Below are 19,662 nucleotides of genomic sequence, written 5' to 3' on the forward strand. Positions count from 1 at the left end.
TTTCATTTACCTTGGCAAACCTCGCACACAACCCTAACATGTCCACTAAATTGTATTTGGTTAAAGTGTAGCTTATGGACAGTGTTTGCTAGCTTTGTATCTAAAGTTTGATCTGGATAAATATTAAAATGACAACTTTTGGAACATAACCTGCAATACATGGCGTAACATATCTGACCGAGTTTAAAGAAGAATAACCGATCATATTGCCAATATTTTCTTAATTTTGACCTATTGACTTCCATTTTGACCCACATGAACCAGTTGTATTCCAACAAACATTCTGACCCAGTTTCCTGATTACTAGGCCAAAAATGTTTCCTTTTGAGTGTTCAAAAACTTTTGTTCCGATTTGACATAGTTTATCTAACTCATATCGATTTCAAAACATACCTAGGTTTCAAAGAGACAAATATTCTGCTACATAAAATTGTTCACAAGTTGATGACAACACATGACTGACATTGACCGTTTTAAAATATTCTCCATAAGCACTTCTTGCTCGATAAGCTTAAATTATAAGTCACACTATTTTGAATTGTGCCTCTAAAATTGTATATGATGACATTATATCTGGATATATTCCGTAGGGGTTCCTTAAATGCTTCTCGTATAATCGTTGTGCCGGTTACTGCCCATTTCAGTGGAAACAAATATATCAGAAATTTTAAACCAGACCATTTACACAAATATGACGTTCTTATCTTTATAAAGTGGCCGGCTTCTTTAGACATTACTAAAATATATTAAATGTTGTAAAATGTATGTCAATTGAAATTAAATCAGTTCTGCTTCTTTAGGTTCCCAAATTGAACACTTTTGGCAGGTCTTAAGTTCATGTTAGGTATCCTTCACAATGCTGAATACAATAATGATGTATTATGTACCTGTCAAAGGCAATAAACAAGTCAAATTGAAAAGTAAACAATTAGCGCCACAATGCGACTTAACCAGGTTTTCAATGATTGACAGAAGAACTTCAGCCTTTATGGTGAGATTCAGTTTCAACTGTATTTTATACTTTTAGTAACAGTAACTTTGACCTTGACTTTACGGGCCAAGTTGCCCTTAAACTTTAACCGGACACAATGTGCCTGAAAACTTTAACCTAAGTTCCTCAATTAGGGGCCATAATTTGCATTTAAGAAATAATGTTATGTAACACTATTGTAAAATGGTAGTCAATTATTGTGTTAAGTATAAAGTCAATTTATTGAAGAGTAAAGAAGCTATTAGTAAAAATCCCAACTTGATCTTAAACTTTAAACTGACAGGGCAAGTAGTATAACCTTTTTTCAAATATCCTACCTAAAAGCCAATAGTTCCCTATTACATAAGTAAGTAAGTAGATTGTTTATACAGTTATTCGGTCTTGTAATATTCTGACCTTGACCTCGCTGACCCTAAACAATACCAACATTTGAGTTCATATAAGCTTCCAGTATACTAAGCTTGATCACACTAAATCGGTGAAAACTTAATTTATGGACCGGAAAACCTTTTTTTAGAAACAATGACAACACTGACAAATTGCCTTTGATCCATCCTTGATCTTAATCTACGTTAAATTTGGTCACAATGGGTCTATGCAAAGTCAATGTATGGACCGTAATTTGTCTTCCTTTTTTAAGTACCAGTGACCTTGACACCAGTATTTTCTGTTGCCACCGTGCTCTTCATATCAAACAGTTACAATTGAGAGTGTTGTTGTGACGAAGTTAAAACTACATTTCATTCAGATTCCGTTAATCCATGGTGATATGACGTAGTTGGATACATTCAAAATTAGTACAAGACTGTTACATAATACCCCTCGTCAGTATGATAAAAGTCTATCTGTTAAATATTTATTTTACTAAAGTTCATCTAGAAAATATTTTCAGCATGAAAAGGAGTCTTAAAAAACACAATGCAAAAAAACAAACGTTTTGGACGCTACAGGACAAGACAATGTGGCTGCTAAAACAGCCCCTTTCAGACTATGTGTGAGGGAGATATAGTAGCAAAGATTATTCAATGGTCTTTTAGACTACAATTATGTATTGTCTTCATTTTACTGTTATTAAGACGTCATGAATATTGACAGTCAGTAGGACCAGATACACAAGAGAGCCCTGGGACGCTCACCTGAGTTAACATGTAGTCACTGGTGTAAAACAACAAGGTTCTTAAGGTTTGAACTATAAATGTTTCTCAAATGTGTTCATAAGAATTTTCAAACAGTTGATAAAGTGACCTACCTCATAATCAAACAATCTCACTTGATCAAATTAATTATTTACGTTATAGAAACAAGCATTTTGACCAAGTTCCTTGACGACGAAGCCAAAACTGTTGGCTCTAGAGCGTTTCCAAGCTTTCATTTTAAGATTTGACCCGCTGCACACCTCTTGACCCCATGTAACCCAGTTTTACAATTGACAAGACAACTAATCTGACCAAGTTTCATGAAGGTTATGCCAACACTGTGGCCTTTAGTGTTCACAAGCCATCAGAATGGTCCAGAATATATTAAATGAAATGCTCAGTTTAAAAAGAAATCGGGAGCCATGCCCCTGGACTCCCCAAGCTGGCAAGTTCACATTCTTGTCGGGATGTTTCGACCAACTCTTAATGAGAACCCTGAAACAAACAGTCATTAAAGGAACCAATATATGAATGACACTGAAGTAATAATCAGTCATTAAGGGGACAAATATTTGGATGACACTGAAGTTTTAAACAGTCATTAAGGGGACCAATATATGGATGACATTGAAGTTTCAATCAGTTATTAAGAGGACTAATTTATGGATGTCACTGCAATTCCAAACAGTCATTTAGGGGTCCAATATATGGATGTCACTGAAGCTTCAAACAATCATTAAGGGGACCATTATATGGATGACACTGAAGTAACAAAAAGTCATTAAGGGACTAGTATATTGATGACACTTATGTTACATACAGATATTTAGGGAACCATTACATAGATGATACTGAGTTAACAGTCATTCAGGGAACCAGTATACATACAAACCAAAGTTTCGAACAGTTATTAAATGGACAAAGTTGTCCTATTAACGCGGTGTTTAATGTTTCTTTTATTACAGGGTCCGCTCAGCTAAATGCGTCCCAATTCATTAAAAACAACAACAGTCAACAGACAAAACGAAGTCACTAAGGAAACAAGTATTTATGAGATATACAGAAATGTACAGACATTCAGGAGAACAGGAAGAAGGACAAGTCATTCTTGATGCAATTATACCAAAACAGTTCTGCTTTTTTAATTAAAAGAAATTAGAACAAACTGTTACCTTCTTACTATTTGACTAATCCTTTGTTGAGGCAACAGTTATAGGCACTTGCTTTTCCTAGGACTTGGCATGTTCCTTTGACTCAACATGTTCCTAAGGCTTTAAAATCATTTGTTCTACACTCTGACCAGGCACTGAAAAGATGGAGGTGCAACAAAGTCAGTTTTCAAATAGATTTCTTAACAAGACAGGAAACAATGATAAATCACAGAGTTAACGAATGCGCTTAAGCTGATCATGGTTTTAACACTTGGCCAACTGACTATAAATCTCTAAGGCTATCTACCCATTGTGAGCATTTGATTATAATAGGTCAATTAAAATAGAAGGAATAAACATCGGGACTTAGCAACGACCTCCAAAGAAAATCAGTTCTCGAGTTAGCGCCTCTTCAAAATACAGCAACTTTACTTTATATACTAAGTAAGATAAGTATAATAATGAATAAAACTTTTCAACCCCATATAGTGATACTGATAAAAATGATAGTACACCAAAACAGAGACAATAATATTTTATGGAACACAAAAGACAGCTGATGCAAGTGTTATACCTATTGTAGAAAATGCACTTATATTGCTACACTCATCTCTATCTGGTATCACGAAAGCTCTCATGTCCTCAACTGAAACAATCAATTATTTTTCGGATGAGGGTCAAACTGACATGTGGGATGTTTCTTTTATTTCAAAGCCTTCGTGTTGTAAAGATACATCCTAAAATTAAAAGCATCCCATTCACAGTTTAGGACATTAACCGAAACCTTTTTCTTGACCTTGCATTAAGGTCAAACTGTTAGTGGGAGGATGTTTATTGGAAAGGCGATCATATTATGAAGCTGCATGCTAAATATGAAGGCCATATTTATGTGAAAAGCTACAGAAACAAGCTCAGTTGCCAAAAATTAAAACATAAACCCCGTGCAATGGCACAGGGTAAACGCCAAAGACATAGAATACAAAAACAAACAAGAGGCCCATGAGGTATGGGTATTCGGGAACAAAAATATAGTTCGCGTTTTGTGTTTGGGTTAGCTGAAAACGTTGTGCTTTTAACATCTGAGGACAGAAATTGTTGTAAACAGATTATTTGCATGAAGTAATTTATTAAGTGCCAAGTCAAGATCATCCAAGGAAAAAAATGTTAACAAGACTGTACTGATGGTAAAAAATTTATTGCTGTAGCTTCAAAAATAATAAAATCAGGTCAAAAAGTCACATTCAATGTCATCCGAGGACAACATTGATCTACGTTTGCAAAACTTTACACATAGTCCAAATTTCATTGCTGTAGCTTTAAAAATAAGAAAGTAGGTGAAAACGGGTGGAGCCAGCTTTGATCTCTTTTAACATGGACAAGGGAGATTAAAACATAAAATCAAATGCACAACCAAAAAACAAGTTGTCTCTCTTTAATCCTGGACTTGGCTGTACATGTAGCAATGGCTGTAAAATAGCATCTTTTAATACTTTCAAGGGGCATAATCTAGTCAAGAATGGAAGGATCTGGCTGTTTTTTGAAAGGAACCAAGCTCTAATGGATATCTAAATATTGTACAAGTTTCATCCAGATACAATTGAAGACTGTATGGTGTTCACAAGCAATTGTTCACAGAAGCACTGACGCACATACGACGTACAAATAACCATCGCATAAGCTCTTCTCGCCTTTGGCCAGTAGAGCTAAAAATCACAAACAAGAAATATGGAACAACAGCACAAAACATGTTAGGTACCGCCTTGGAACGGTCAGTTAAATGTAAATTTACTGGGGGTTTTAACCAGTTTGCGTGCACAAACCTGACTCTTTTCCCAACAATCCTTAATACAGAAAAACACGTAGAAGGTAACTTTTATCAAAGTATGCATTAACTTGAGGAAATTAAATAATAAAACAAATAATAATAAACTTATTGGTCAACCCCAAGTACTTCAATGATAAGAGATCCCAACTCTATCTGTAGACGGAGGAATACAATTCAGAGTACCTAATGCAAAAACTTTTCAAGGATACGATGCAGTCATTGTTTAAAACACACAGTCTGCCTTAGAAAATAAAATGATTAAAGCTGTGTGAGCATTGAGTTTCATAATGAAAAGCATCATTGTACTAAAACTCGGAACAAATAAAGAAAACATTCCTAAAAATAAGAGCGACATACATTAGCTAATCTTTTCTTCCGAATGATTCCTATGTAAAATATTTGAAGAAAAAGACGTCACATGCCAAAACATTTCGAGCCAGCCAAAGAAGGTTTTAAAGACAACATGAATCTGCAAAATTTGCATAAACTCCAAACTTAGTTATGTAAGGATGCTATATTCAATAGTGATAGGCCGATGATCGCCGATAATCGATTATATCGGCAGACATTCGTAATTCAGCGATCGGCGACCTCATTGTTCAATAATCGAATGATCGAAAAAAAAAATGTTTGCTTGAATCTAGTAAATTTCCAACTTTATATAGCGCAGTAACTTAGAGCTAAGGGAAGTAACCGCTACTTTGAGTTTTAACTGTACTTTCATTTAGTTTTTCCTTGCGTTCAAATCGCTTTATGATGGCGGACGGTTATGGGGACATCGATCTGAAAATATTTGATTACCCTGGTTTACGGTCCTCCAGCTGCTGGAAAAGTGCAAATTATTCCAGCGAAATGGTTTGGGTCATTCATGCCCAGATTCTTATGAAACTAGGCTTGATCGACCCCAGCTGTGCTCACATATTGAAATGAACGTCAAGATCAGTCGATGTAAAAACAAGAAATATTTGAAGAATGGAAATGTTTGCCGTCAAACTCCGAAAATACGTGAGGAAAGTTTTGCTATTTTAATTTCGAATTACTCGTGTTATTTTTAATAGCTAATGCCATTCAAAACCAATTTGATATGTCTCATTTTTTCAATTGAATTTTCAAAACCTATTTAATTAGATAACTCCAAATGACAAAACATATGTATCATACAGGAAAAGACATGGTTGAAAATTGCCCTAGTGAAAAATAAGTACCCTCTGGCATTAATTCTTTGCAGTGGGGCAATTATCAACCAAACGCCATGGTCAACCATGTCTTATTTTATTTACAATATTTTACATATATATTATAAAAAATATTTAAATAATATTAATTTATTAGTCAACTTACGTAAACCTCAACATTAAATGTTCTCTTACTTCATAAACCTTGGAATATTTATTTTTTATATGATTTTTAGATATTATTTAATATGGCAGAAATAATATCTGTTTTCTGAAATGAAATACACATAAAAACTAAGGTCCTTATTGATATATACAATAGAAAATAATGCTTTTGTGATACTGTCCGATTACAACCGATTAATCTGATAATCGATCGATCAGGGTCTCCGATTTATCGATTATGAAAATTCAAGCCGATTGCCCATCACTAATATTCAACCTATATTTTGTTCATCTTCAAAAAGTAAAAGGCAAGTACTCTTCGAAGTATTGCCTTTATATTCACGGTTTTAATAAAATCCAAGTATTTCATTGAGTCAATATGCAAAACTACCTGCTGGTCATCCAATGAACAGATAAGGACCTGTTTTGGTTGGTATTCAAATGCTAAACCGTTACCTACATTAACCTGTTCCTCATCATTGCTGTAATCATCTTTCTCACTGACATAGCTGTCCACTTCGTAGGGATCTAAATCTGTGTCTGAAAAATAATGATGAATAATTCCTTGAACTTTTAGATATACATGAGCATATGTAAATAACATTAATGCAAAAGTTCCATAAGCCCTTCATCTTTTCTGACAAAGTTAAAGTGTCAACATTAACAAGAGCTTCCGTAGGACAGTGCGTCGACTTTACACTGTGGTGACCGTGAATAATTGTCAAGTATTAAGTCAATTGAATGAAGGTTAAAGGAATTATTAATGAAAATCCCAACTTTCCCAGTAAACTGTTACTTCACATAATGGCCCCTTAAACTGTAACCTAAATTCAAATATCAATGAGGGGCCATTGTTTTGAGGATGAAATGGAGTTAAGGAACCTTTTTGTGTGATGGTCCTAAACAACTGTGTCAATCACGAAGTGAATCGAATGAACAGGATTGGAGTTTTACGTGAAAATGTCAACTTGCCCTAAAACTTTTATCGGACAAGGACGCTGAGTAGTAAATCCATACTTTTTTTTTCGAATAGTCCAACTAAAAATTGTTTCAAATCAAATCTGAGAGCAAGTCTCATAAATGGTGAGCAGTACACCAGCCCATTAACTGCCTTAGGTTTAATATATTAAGTCATTCTTGCATAAAGGGCATGTGTTTCCAGTCATATGACCAGCGCTTGAAAAACCCATCTAACACCTCCATTATGCCATTTAAATATAGTGCAATCAAAAATATAAGTAAGCAATTCTTAATTAAAATTGAAAATAAATAATCATCAAAAACATGATTTTTAGAGAAATTATTTGACACCAATTGTGATAAGTTTATATGAACATTATGTTCAATTATGCCACAGAGATTTGAAGAAAAAAAATCAAAGTGACGGTAGTTATTATTTGCAGTTACCTGATAAGGAGCTTAGTGCAACCTGGTGTTTGCCAAGAAGATTCGGGCTACCTGATACACAGAGTTGTTTTAAATACTTATAACTTATTGCCTTAACAACAATCTATGTATGAAACATGTGATTTAAGATTGGCACAGCAATCAATATTTATTTATTTAACGAATTAAGCCGAGAAAAATAGCGTGTTTCTGACGAGCCTCCTAATTAACCACAATAATAGGGAATAGGGATAGATTTTCGTACCAATGTCAACTTTTTCTCTGATACTCTTGTTTTATTTGATACTTGGGAATAATAATAATTTTCTTGGGAAGTATTTTTTGCACATGTTATAAATACTAGTTAGTAGCATCAGGCTTGCATGGTCTAGTGGTTACACACTTGAATGCCAATCAGGGGGTTGGCTCGGTTCCCCGCCGCATCACTAAAAATACTAATGGTCTTTCGTGAAGGACGTTAAATAGTCCCGTGTGACAGTGCTATACTAAACTGGTGCACTTTAAAGAACCTGGGTACCTCTAACCAGCGTTACATTCTGTCCGTGCACTTTGCTCTAAAAGCCTAATTTGACCAACAATCTTTTTGGAGCACTCACCAAATGGGCCTTGCCCGAGAACAAGTATAAATGAATTTACACAAACCAAGTCATGCATTTCAATATTGATTAATTCATTGATGCGTGATTGGCGTGTCTAAGTTTCTAAACATAGATCTCGACCGTGGCCGCAGCAGAATTATATGCAAATATCAACATTTTATTTTCCAAATTCCTAGCCGAGTTATCAACTGTGTATTGATTATTTTATATTTACATCTCCATCCTTTTAATATATACTAAAAGCTAGGATTAGAATATCCGGCTTACACTACATTTAACAGAATAGCAAAATTCTGTCACAAACATTTCACTTATTCGGTAAAAATCATTTTTACCATCCGTTTCCCGTAATCCATATTGTCCGCCATTTCGGTAGCAGCAGTAAATAATAAAATTGGAAATGTAGGTGAGAAAAATATCGACTTTTTATTTGTCGGAAAAATTAATCTGTATTTTGAACATATGCAGAAAATAAACTTATTTAAATAAAAACCTATCCTTTTTTCTATATATACGCTAAGAAAAACTTATAAGTATACACTATAAAATACCGTATAACTTTTTTATTTATTAATAAATCTGCACGAAATTTCGTATATTGGCGATTGGCCATATCATAAAAATAATACGGTGCATTGAGCCATGATACGACAAAAACATCAAAATGCACGAGGAAATGGTGGGTTGGCACGAAATATAATTGCACGTGGTCAATGTCGATTGTACGGCAATCCACACATCCAAAAACACTAAATGGGACGATTGTCGATTCAACAACGTGGGGTAGCCGTCGGGCTAGTCACCGCCGGTGTTCTGCATTCGCAGGTGAGTTTCAAAATTAAGTTGATTTCATTATTTGTTATTGTTTTACAACAAAATGTTGGTGACATTCAGTTTTGGTCCAAAATAACCTTAGAAATCAAATTTATTTTTCAAAGTTATAATTAATTTTATACTGCCTGTATCTTTGACAACTTGCGCGACAAATGGGAGTTAACCGACATACCATCAGAAAGCTTATTGTGAAATACACAAGGACCAAAAGTGTTGATAATCTGCCTCGTAGACCACGTGGACGTTGTACAACAGCCGCGCAAGATGACCAAATAGTACATGTGCAACGTCAGCAGCGAACGCGTACAGCTGCCACGACGGCCGGCGAAACGCGCGGGACACACAGGCGGTTAGAACTCGTCTAAGAACTCTGGCCAACATGCGGTGTAGACGTCCCTTTAAGGGTATTGTTTTGACACATGGCACTACGGGATCGTTGGGCGCGGCGTCACCGCAGACTTACACAGGCGGAATGGAGTCAGGTCCTTTGTACAGATGAAAAGAGGTTCCGCCTACAGGAGAATGATTGCCGGACACGGGTATATAGAGAGAGGGGTGAACGTTTTAATGACAATTGCGTCATCGAACGTGACAGGTACGGGGAAGGGTCACTTATGGTATGGGCGGATGTGTATTTACATCATAAAACTTACATAGTTTTTATTGACGGAAACCTCACCGCCGTGCGGTATCAACACGAAGTGCTTCAGCCCGAGGTGTTGCCTATGATGAGGAACAACAGGTTTTACGTCTTCTGCAAGACGGTGCACCAGCGCACACCGCTATAGCTACCGCCCAGTTTCTTCAAGCAAGCCAATAACGTAAACGTTATGTTTTTACCTACTAAATCACCAGATCTAAACATTATAGAAAACATTTGGGATGAATCAAATCGCTGTGTCAGAAGAAATGGAAATGCGCCACAAACAATCGCCCAGCTGCGAGCAAAAATTGTTCAAGAGTGGGCCAACCTTCCCCAAAATTATGTACAAAGATATGTCATGTCAATGCGTCGACGCTGCATTGCTGTGATCAACAGTCAGGGTGGACACACACGTTATTAGACTTGGTCAAATTCAACCGTTTATGCAATGTAATAAATAAACAACGAAGACCGAACTACGTCCTTGTAATTTCGACAAAACGCAGAGAGGACGCGGTCAAATTCTTCAAAAATGCTTTACTCAAGTTCCTAACTCGTCCTAACTGCGTCCATGCCGGCATTCACTGCGTCTCAAACGTTCCAAGTACGTTTGAACTGTGCGCATCTTCACCGGCGCACCACGTTCAATGCGTTCTTAATACGAACGCACCAAGTCCAATGAGTTCTCTATACGTTCTTACTGCGACCAGGACGATTGCACCACGCGCTTGTCATGTCCTCATTACATTCGTATGATTTGAATTCATTTGTAATTGTGATCGAGATGGAATTGCAGTGTTCTATTTATAAATGGCATATTGTTCAATCATATCAAGTGTTGGTATAAATTAACGTTATATGAGAGTAGAGTCCCGTATTTATAGATGATTTCTGTTCAGAACCTGACAGGACGTCGTAAGAACCTGATACAAACGTGTCACCGAGACGTGTTAAGCACCGAAAGAACGTATTTACAACCGAATGAGGTCTTCTACAACGTTGAACGAACATTCCATAGTCATAGTTAAAGCCTGGAAAGGATGTGTTGAGAACCCCATCGACGTAGCAAGAACGCAATGACAACCTAGAGGCAACGCGATGAGAACGCCATTCAATATTTACCGTCCAGTACCAAGCTTGCATTACGTAAATCAAGTTCCTGCTAGGTTTCAGTAGGTCCATGCTGCCGTTCATACGTTCCTATTAAGTTCTGACTACGTCCCGTTATGACCACGTCCTAACCATGTTCAAAGTCCGCTCACGTCCAAAAAGACCATACTACGTCCTTATCGATATATACTGCGTTCCTTCTACGTTGACCAAGTTCTGAATGCGTCCTGCCAGATTTTTGAGGACGTATAAGCGGTAATGTTGTCAAGTCTGTTGGGGGCATAGGATACAAGCAGGAGTTTCAACAATTTATTACTTTCACATGGTTGTCCGCTCCAGCCGAAACTAGACAAACACTAAATACAAAAATATCCAATTTTTATTCTTCACGAGTTTTAATCTTACATAGGATATTCCAACGTATCAAAGAAATTTTGTTACACCCACAACTTTTCATTTTTTCTATCCTCGTAGTGAAACATGTATAAAACATTTAACTAAACCAGTTGTTGTGTTTAACTGTTGTCTCATATCTAGCAACCTTACAATAATACAAGGTTTTATTAATTTAGATTCCCTAGGATTTAAAGTTACTTAAAATCAATCTATATGAGTATATCACGCCTTCAATATGAATGACGCAACGCCATTGGTCACGCAATGACCCAATAATTTTATCATATTGGGTCACTAATTTTATATGGTACCCAAAATGACGTCTATTTCCCGATTCCGATGAAGAAATGAAGTTGTCGACGTGATATTTACGTTACGTGGTTAGTAGGTGGCCCGATATGGGATATACCGGGCGCAGGAAACCATATTCGGGTTCGAGCTTCGCTCTCACCTGATATTGTCTCCCCATATATCCCACATCCGGTCACCTACTAAAAAACCCGTAACTTATATTATCGTAAACATACAAACAATATTTATCTGACCACAACGAAATAACATTTTAAAACAAATGTAAAATTTCCCTAAATGACATGAACAAAGATAAAACACATGTAACTGATAAACCTTACATGCATGGTCAAGAACGGCTGGAAAAAGACACTAAATTTTCTTATAAAAAAGGGAAGTGCAGGTGGTGTTCATGTGACCAATTATATAAAATAAGATCAGAGCTTACAAGTGCTGGACAAAAGTCGAAGGTCGAGCTTAAATCTATTTCTCTGGTAAATATTAATGTATCTGGTAAATTATGGATGTCATTTGTGAACACCATAATTTTCACCACTATTTTCTTAAAAATTAAATACATTTTCAAGTTACAATTACAACACTAGAGAAATTTTCTGAATATAATTAAACCCACAAATGGCTAACCAACTCCATGTTTGTTGACAAGAAATAATATATGAACATGAATATATGATTTCAATATAATAACAAATTTTGATACAAACAATCCTGGCTCAAGAAACATATTTCAGTACAATTTATTAGTAAACAAATAAGGTTGCTACAACTGTAGTGCCTAAACAAACCAACAGTCACTTTGCATTTAAGCGATGTCACAGAAATACAATTTTAATCAGATATGACTTTTATTTTAAGGTAGCACACCCCTAATGAAAATCTCCACTTGAAACTCTTCAATTCTAATGCCTATGTTGTTAAGCACAGGACTACACATCTTTTAAGGGTATCAAGGCAGTGGTTCGAATCCAGCCAGAAGCACAAATACTTATTTTTTCTTCTTCTTTGTTTTCATTAGCAAACATTTTTTTACAGAAGTTAATATTATAGTTTCATTAAAAGGCAATTAAATACATTTCTACACATACATATTAGCTTTTATGAAGATTTAATAACTTGCAGGCCGGCTGAAATAGGTGGTTGGAAATTACAAACCTTTTTTTTTAAATGAGATGGTAAAACATATTGATTTTTTGGCATAATGTTCCCAAAAGATTAAAGATAATTATTAATAAAGAACAGGTCATGAGTATTTCTAAAACTTTTTGATTTTGCTTTTCAACGTCAATGTTATATTTTACACGGTCAAAACCGTATGATAAAATTGAAATACCATATGGCTATTTCAGTATGATTATGTTTGTTGGGGTGATGTGATCAATAATGTATCATTTCTGAAATCAAATATATTTCTTGTCACTCTGATACCAAATTCTTACCAAAATGTTGAAAAAATGAAATAAAGGATTTTTCTTGTCTCTCGGGTGATGTCGTTTTTATTGACAATACTGAATTGGGGGTAGGGTAATTGAAATTTAAATAAAATTGTTTTTTGACAGTAAATTTCTTTTAAATTTTGTTTTTGAATCCAGTAAATGATACACATTAAGAAGTTATCAAGCTGATCATAGTTTGAAATGGTGCACATTAGGGGTGTGCTACTTAAGTGTAGATTTACACATTATTATATCACTTATATCTGGTTATAATCAGACATGAATGAAAGAGCGCAGTCTTATACTATCGCCAAGCACTGGACTGAAACCCTCATTGTCAGAAGAGGTCGATCAGTCAAATGCCCTGGAGAGGGACTCATGATGCAGACAAGCACATGATATAGCTTTCATGGAGCTAGGCGAAGAGGCCTGTGGTCGAGAAGATGAAAATCTGTAACGAAGGACCTACGCTGACCAAGGTTGTAAAGGATAAAGACATATTTTGAACAGAAACCATATTACTTGGTCATTTGTTCAAACACTTAATTTTGTTTTATATATGACTCAAGAATGCTATAGAAAAAAGACTAAATGCCCAAACACAACTGACCCAACAATTACTTATTTTATGATGAGTCCTGGGTTACTGATGTGACATAGCCATTGGCTAGCGCAAGATAAATACAAGTCTTGAATTTGGACATCACTTGCTTTGAAATCCATAACTAAAATCCTGTGAAAATGAGAAACTAGTTTGGTTATAATAGAAAACAGAAATTAATTTTACAAAATATTTTAGCAAGGTATCCAAACAGAACTGAAAGAGCAAATGAAACCACTCAATAAGATACCTAAGATTGCCCATACAGCCAGTGATAGCCATAAAACCTATCCCATATTCTCAAGTACCTGTCTATCAATCTATATGCAAATACAAATTGAAGCAAAACTAATAATGCCAGTAATAGAAGCAAGGATAGACAAATAACAATAGCAATTGAGGCGTCCATCTTGAAAGTTAGCATCGATGACATAACAAGCACCTGCCATTGATTCTTTCTGTGACCCAACAATCAGCTTTTGACTTAAAATATGGACCCAAATGTTAAAATGAAAGAAATGACTTTATTCTAAATTTCATTAAACACACACACACACACACAAATTTTAGGGTTTTTTTAAGTATTTTTTCTTCTACAACACGCCCTTCAAACTTTTTGAAGTCTTAACATATTTGTGTTTTTATGTCAAGATGTGAAAATTTTGTCATGATTTATATTATGATATTTTTGTTTGGATCAAATAAAACAAAAATGTAAACTTGACTAAACAAATCATTTTATTTAATTAAATATTCATTTTTCATTTATACTCTTAACTTGTAATTGTTGATGATGCAAAATAACAAAATTCCAACCGTTTTTATTACTCTTACCCTTAATAAAAGTTTGCAGCAGGACAAACAAAACTATTTCATTTTCAGTGTTTGCATCTGCATATTGTGTTGGTGATGGGTTCCTGCTTTCTCCTCCGCCAAAGCACATGGTTGAAAATGCTGTCTGGCCAGTATATCTTCAAAATCCTGCTTACACACCTTCAGACCCTTCACTTTTTCTGGTCCCTGTGAATTTGAGGGACACGTAGCGAGAGGGAACATGTTTAATTTTTTTAATGTTTTTTCAGTGTTAACCTGTATCTTCCTTCATACGAAATGTTTCATTTTGTGAATTTCCTTCTTTATATCATTGGCTTATTTAAAATGTCTATTGGTTATGAGGAATCTCTAGTTGGGTTTGTGAAGAGAAAATATTAGGCTTCGTATGGGTTTGTTTAGCAAGTATGATACATGTACATTAATTGAATATATAATATTCATTTAATAGTCTGTATTGTTCACATATGACCCATTCTGAAGATGGAATTTGAAAGACTCAATATTTTGGTATAGTTCATAACAAGAGTATCAATAATTTGAAGACAAGATGAACATTCCTACACTCTTCAATTGAGCTTTACACATACCAACCAATAAGTAATTTTAGTGTTACTGTGTTTAATATGAACTTATGAAATATGTTTTTTTGTTTTTGCACAGAATATGAAATATGTTTTTTTGTTTTTGCACAGAATGGATATGGTGATATCTGGTGGGAAATCAAGAAAAAATGTTGACGCGTATGTCCTTTTCCCACCTGATGCGAAATCAGCGATGGATTTATTGATCAAGTTCAGGGATACAGTTGGAATTAGAAAGTCAAATCCATATATATTTGCTCGGATGACGTCTGACACACCATTTACCGGAAACACCGAAATGCGTGAATTAGCTCATTCATGCCCTGAGATAAAGCATCCTGAACGGATAAGTTCAAACCAGCTGAGAAAATATATTGCAACAGTTTCTCAGGTAAATGCTTGTTGGTAATATCTTATGTTGAGTTATCCCACAATTGACTATGCTATAAACTGATGCATAATAAATGTGCTTGGGACAAACTTTCAATTAAATGTAGCTCAAAGAAATCAAGACAAAATTATTTTAGCTATTGACTTATGCATCACCGTCCTGCATAGCATTATCAACTTTGTCAGTGTGCAAGTGTTGGGCATATCTCATAAAAATTTACAGATACTTTAACCAGCATATGTGTATTGTGTCTTAAAAATCACTTACTTCTTTGTCTTAAGTGGGGGCATCGGTGTCCTACGCACACATTTTGTTAAGTTTTTAGCTCGACTATTCAAAGAATAAGGAGAGCTATCTTAGTCACCCGATCGTCGGAGTAGGCGTAACCACTTATGTTAAAGTTTTTGTAAGGGTTTTTTGTTTAGCGGAAGAAATTGCCTTGTGTGTTCTATATAGGTACATAAGAAGGTCATTAAAACTAAATACACTTCAATTAAGCAAAATACTTTGAAATGTTTTCTTTAGTTTACAATAACACAAAATGACTTCTCAAGACATCTTTAGATTTAGTAGAAATTATGCAATTGGGCACTTTTAATACAAACATCATACTAGTATTGGGCATTGCATGTGTAGCTAAATTGTGGTATAACTCCAATCCCAAATAAGAGGGCCATGATAGCCCTAGATCGCTCACCTGTAAAACGGTCTAAACAGTTGTGGGCTCTGTGACCTAAATTTTGACCCCAGATGACCCATATTCGAACTTGACTTAAAAATTATCAAGACAACCTTTCTGATAAATTTCCAGGATATTTGGGTTGAAAATGTTATATTGTACCTCTAGAGTGTTAACATGGGTTTTCCATATTTGAGCTCGGTGACCTAGTTTTTGACCCAGATGACCCATATTCAAATTAAGCTAGAAATCATCGAAGCAACCTTTCTGACAAATTTCCATGATAAAATGTATATGGACTGAAAAAGTAGCCTTTAGAGTGTTAACAAGACTTATTTTTCTATTTTTGGGTCATATGACCTAGTTTTTCATCCCAGATGACCCATATTCAGACTCGTCACAGTAATTACTGGGACAAATATCCTGACCATGTTTCGTGACAATTGAGGCAAAAATGTGACCACTAGAGTGTAAACAAACTAAGTTAGTAAGTATGGATGACGACGGACGTCAGATGAGGGACATTCATCGATCCTCATAGCTCACCCACAACCTACGGCTAAGGTGAGCTAAAACATTCATTGAGTTACTCCTTTTACCAGTCTTGATATCAAACTTAGTCCTATAAAGTTTGACAGACAATAATTGTATCAGTTCTATCAACAGATAACTACATTTTCAGCCTGTTTGTACAGCCTCCACAGATAGGGAAAACAGCATTAAACATAAAACAAATATTAAAATTGAGTCAAAATTGCACTCAAAAAGATCCTTGTATTTGTTGAATATAGCTTAGTGTTATGTGTGATCCTTTTGCAAACCACTATAAACTAATGATAAGAAGTCAGACTGTACAATATTTGGTGTCCTCAAAACGATAATGATTCCCAAAGTTCAGATATGTTCCTTTTGATTAGAAATTTTGTACTAAGAAGAAAACTATACATTGAGTGGTGCTACATATTGCTTTTCACCTTTACATAATGCATCCTTATCTAACAAGATTTACCTAGTTTCATGTTATTGAGTTTTGTTCTAGTGTGAGCCAAAGATCTTTTGTATAGTTTGGCACAAATGTTTTGACAATGGATTAAGTCTGTTTTATGCACTTGTCAATTTCCCCCTAAGACATCTATGGATTTTATTCCTGCAGCATAGTCTGTTCAGAATGGGACCATCTCTTCGCTTTACCTGAAATTCAAAAATGAAACAATTATTGTATTGGCTTCTGGCTTACAAGCTGTATACAGAGATCATCTAAAAATTTTTTTACTCCTGTTCCTTAAGAAAAATAAAATGAATAACTGAGTTAACAAAAATGAGACACTTTTCACTACTGCAAACAAACATTTTTGGTGGCAATACTTCCTTGATAAGTTATTTCCAAAGAAAAGAAAATTGATTTAAGGTAAATGTAAAATTGCTCATTTTTATGATTATTGATATCCTTAAAAATAATCAGATAAGGTACAAAACTATTACTGTTTTGTGAATTGAAACTTGACACAAAGAATAGTTTCAATAATTTTAACCAACATCTGTCATTTGTCAGTATAAATATAACAAGAGCTCTACAGAGCGAGCAATATACACTGGACACAGTATCATAAGGTTTGACCTTTGACAGCTATTTGTGACCTTGACCATATTATCATGGTCATGATTATTTTAAGAGATTTAAAATCCTTCAGTGTGTGAGATATACTATGGACAAAGTATAATAAGTTTAACCTTTGACCTCTATTTGTGACCTTGACCTGCAAGTTGCACTGACACACCAGCCCATCATGATTATGATTTGAGTCTGGGATTTTAACATCATAGGAATGTGAGAAAGTTACAGCCTGGACAGAGAATTGTCCAGGGTTTGACTGGCAACTGAAACCATAACATAATATAAGCCATCAGGATTCGGGCTTAAAAAAATTGCAATTTAAATACAATGAACGAAGAAAACTTACCACAGGCGGAGCTACTTTGATCATTTGGAGCAGAGCCACTTTGTTTCATGGGGGTGGAGCCACTCAATTCCATGGGAAGAGCATTAGCTGTTGCATCCCTCAGAATTTCTTCTTCAGGATCAAGTCTGAAGGTTCCATATCATAGGTTTAATCATTAATTGCCAACACAATTAATCAAACAGAAGACATAGAACGTAAGACAAAGGGCCAGAACGATCCAACGTTACTAACATAAGAATCACCAAGTATGTCAACAAAAGTTATGGCTAGATAAAATGCATCACAGACAATAATGGAAGCTCTAGATTGGCACTGAGCTAAATCTGACAAGAATTTTAGAAGATATCTTTATACTAGATTTTCAGTGCCTGACAACAAAATGCTCTCACTTTGTGTGTCTGAAAATGGCTATAAAATACTATTCTTTCTTGCAGCTATTTCTGCTTTTATTAGTGTAGCAAACAACATAGAAAGACATATTATTTTGTATGGCCTTAAAGGATGAAATGCTCATTTTTAAGGATAATTGAAAAAGTCATAGGGGAAAGAAAAAAATCATCACTGTTTGGTGAATTTAAACATTATAATTAATAATTTCAGTAATATTTACCAGTATCTGTAATAAGTCAGTATCAATATAAATATATCTGAATTTTAATACATTAAATTGATTTGATGAATGCATATTCATAAAATGTTTGAATAAAGTAAAACCCCAAGCAGGATGGGATTCTGACTCAAGTCTGAGGAGCGTGAGCGATTTTAAATACAACGCCATCTTTTTACCAACTGAGCTATGCAGCTTTGTGACAATGAGAAAAAAAACCATTATCATTTCGTTAACAAAGTCCCTTTTATGTCCTACCTATAAACACATTTAAAGGCGGTGTATGAAATCATGAACTAAGCAATGAGCAACCTAATTCATAAAATAACAATTAAGTTGTGAATGAATAAGAGTATTAACTAACTAAATATATGCAGTTGTTGTTTAACAGTCAACGAAATTGTACAAATCAGCTTACCAGGGATAATTCTCTTGTGGAGGGGGTCAACCTTTAATTTTCTTTATGAGTTCTGGGATCATGACCCAAATGTGTAGCCAACATTTCAGTCAAGTTATATGTCATGTCCAGAATCTGAAACAAAAACAAACAACGAGGGAATGATAACAAACAAATTTCAACTACTGTTGGAAAATTTGGGCCCTGAAATAAATCTACAAATCAGTAACAGTTTAGGCGTCTGGTGGTAGAAGGATATATGCATCAACATTTTTCCTTGACTTGCCTGCCGGTATGACCATATCCATTTTGTTTAAAAAAACAACACCAAAACAGCAAAGTTCATAAACACCTGATTAAATACAGTTACAATTAAGCTACTTAAAAAGTTACTTATTGCTTGATATGACTAAAGCTTGATGCAGAATAGCACA

General features: G+C 35.0%; 1 long non-coding RNA gene across 1 annotated transcript; it reads right to left on the reverse strand.

Moving 5' to 3' along the window:
* Window positions 1-18,220: 18,220 nt before the first annotated feature.
* Window positions 18,221-19,365, reverse strand: LOC128237383 (uncharacterized). Its single transcript, XR_008261592.1, has 2 exons — window positions 19,250-19,365; window positions 18,221-18,349 (listed from the first exon to the last, which is right to left on the reverse strand). It is a non-coding gene; the product is annotated as an uncharacterized LOC128237383 (long non-coding RNA).
* Window positions 19,366-19,662: the final 297 nt, after the last annotated feature.

Source organism: Mya arenaria, chromosome 6 (assembly GCF_026914265.1).
Source record: "Mya arenaria isolate MELC-2E11 chromosome 6, ASM2691426v1".
Taxonomy (NCBI): domain Eukaryota; kingdom Metazoa; phylum Mollusca; class Bivalvia; order Myida; family Myidae; genus Mya; species Mya arenaria.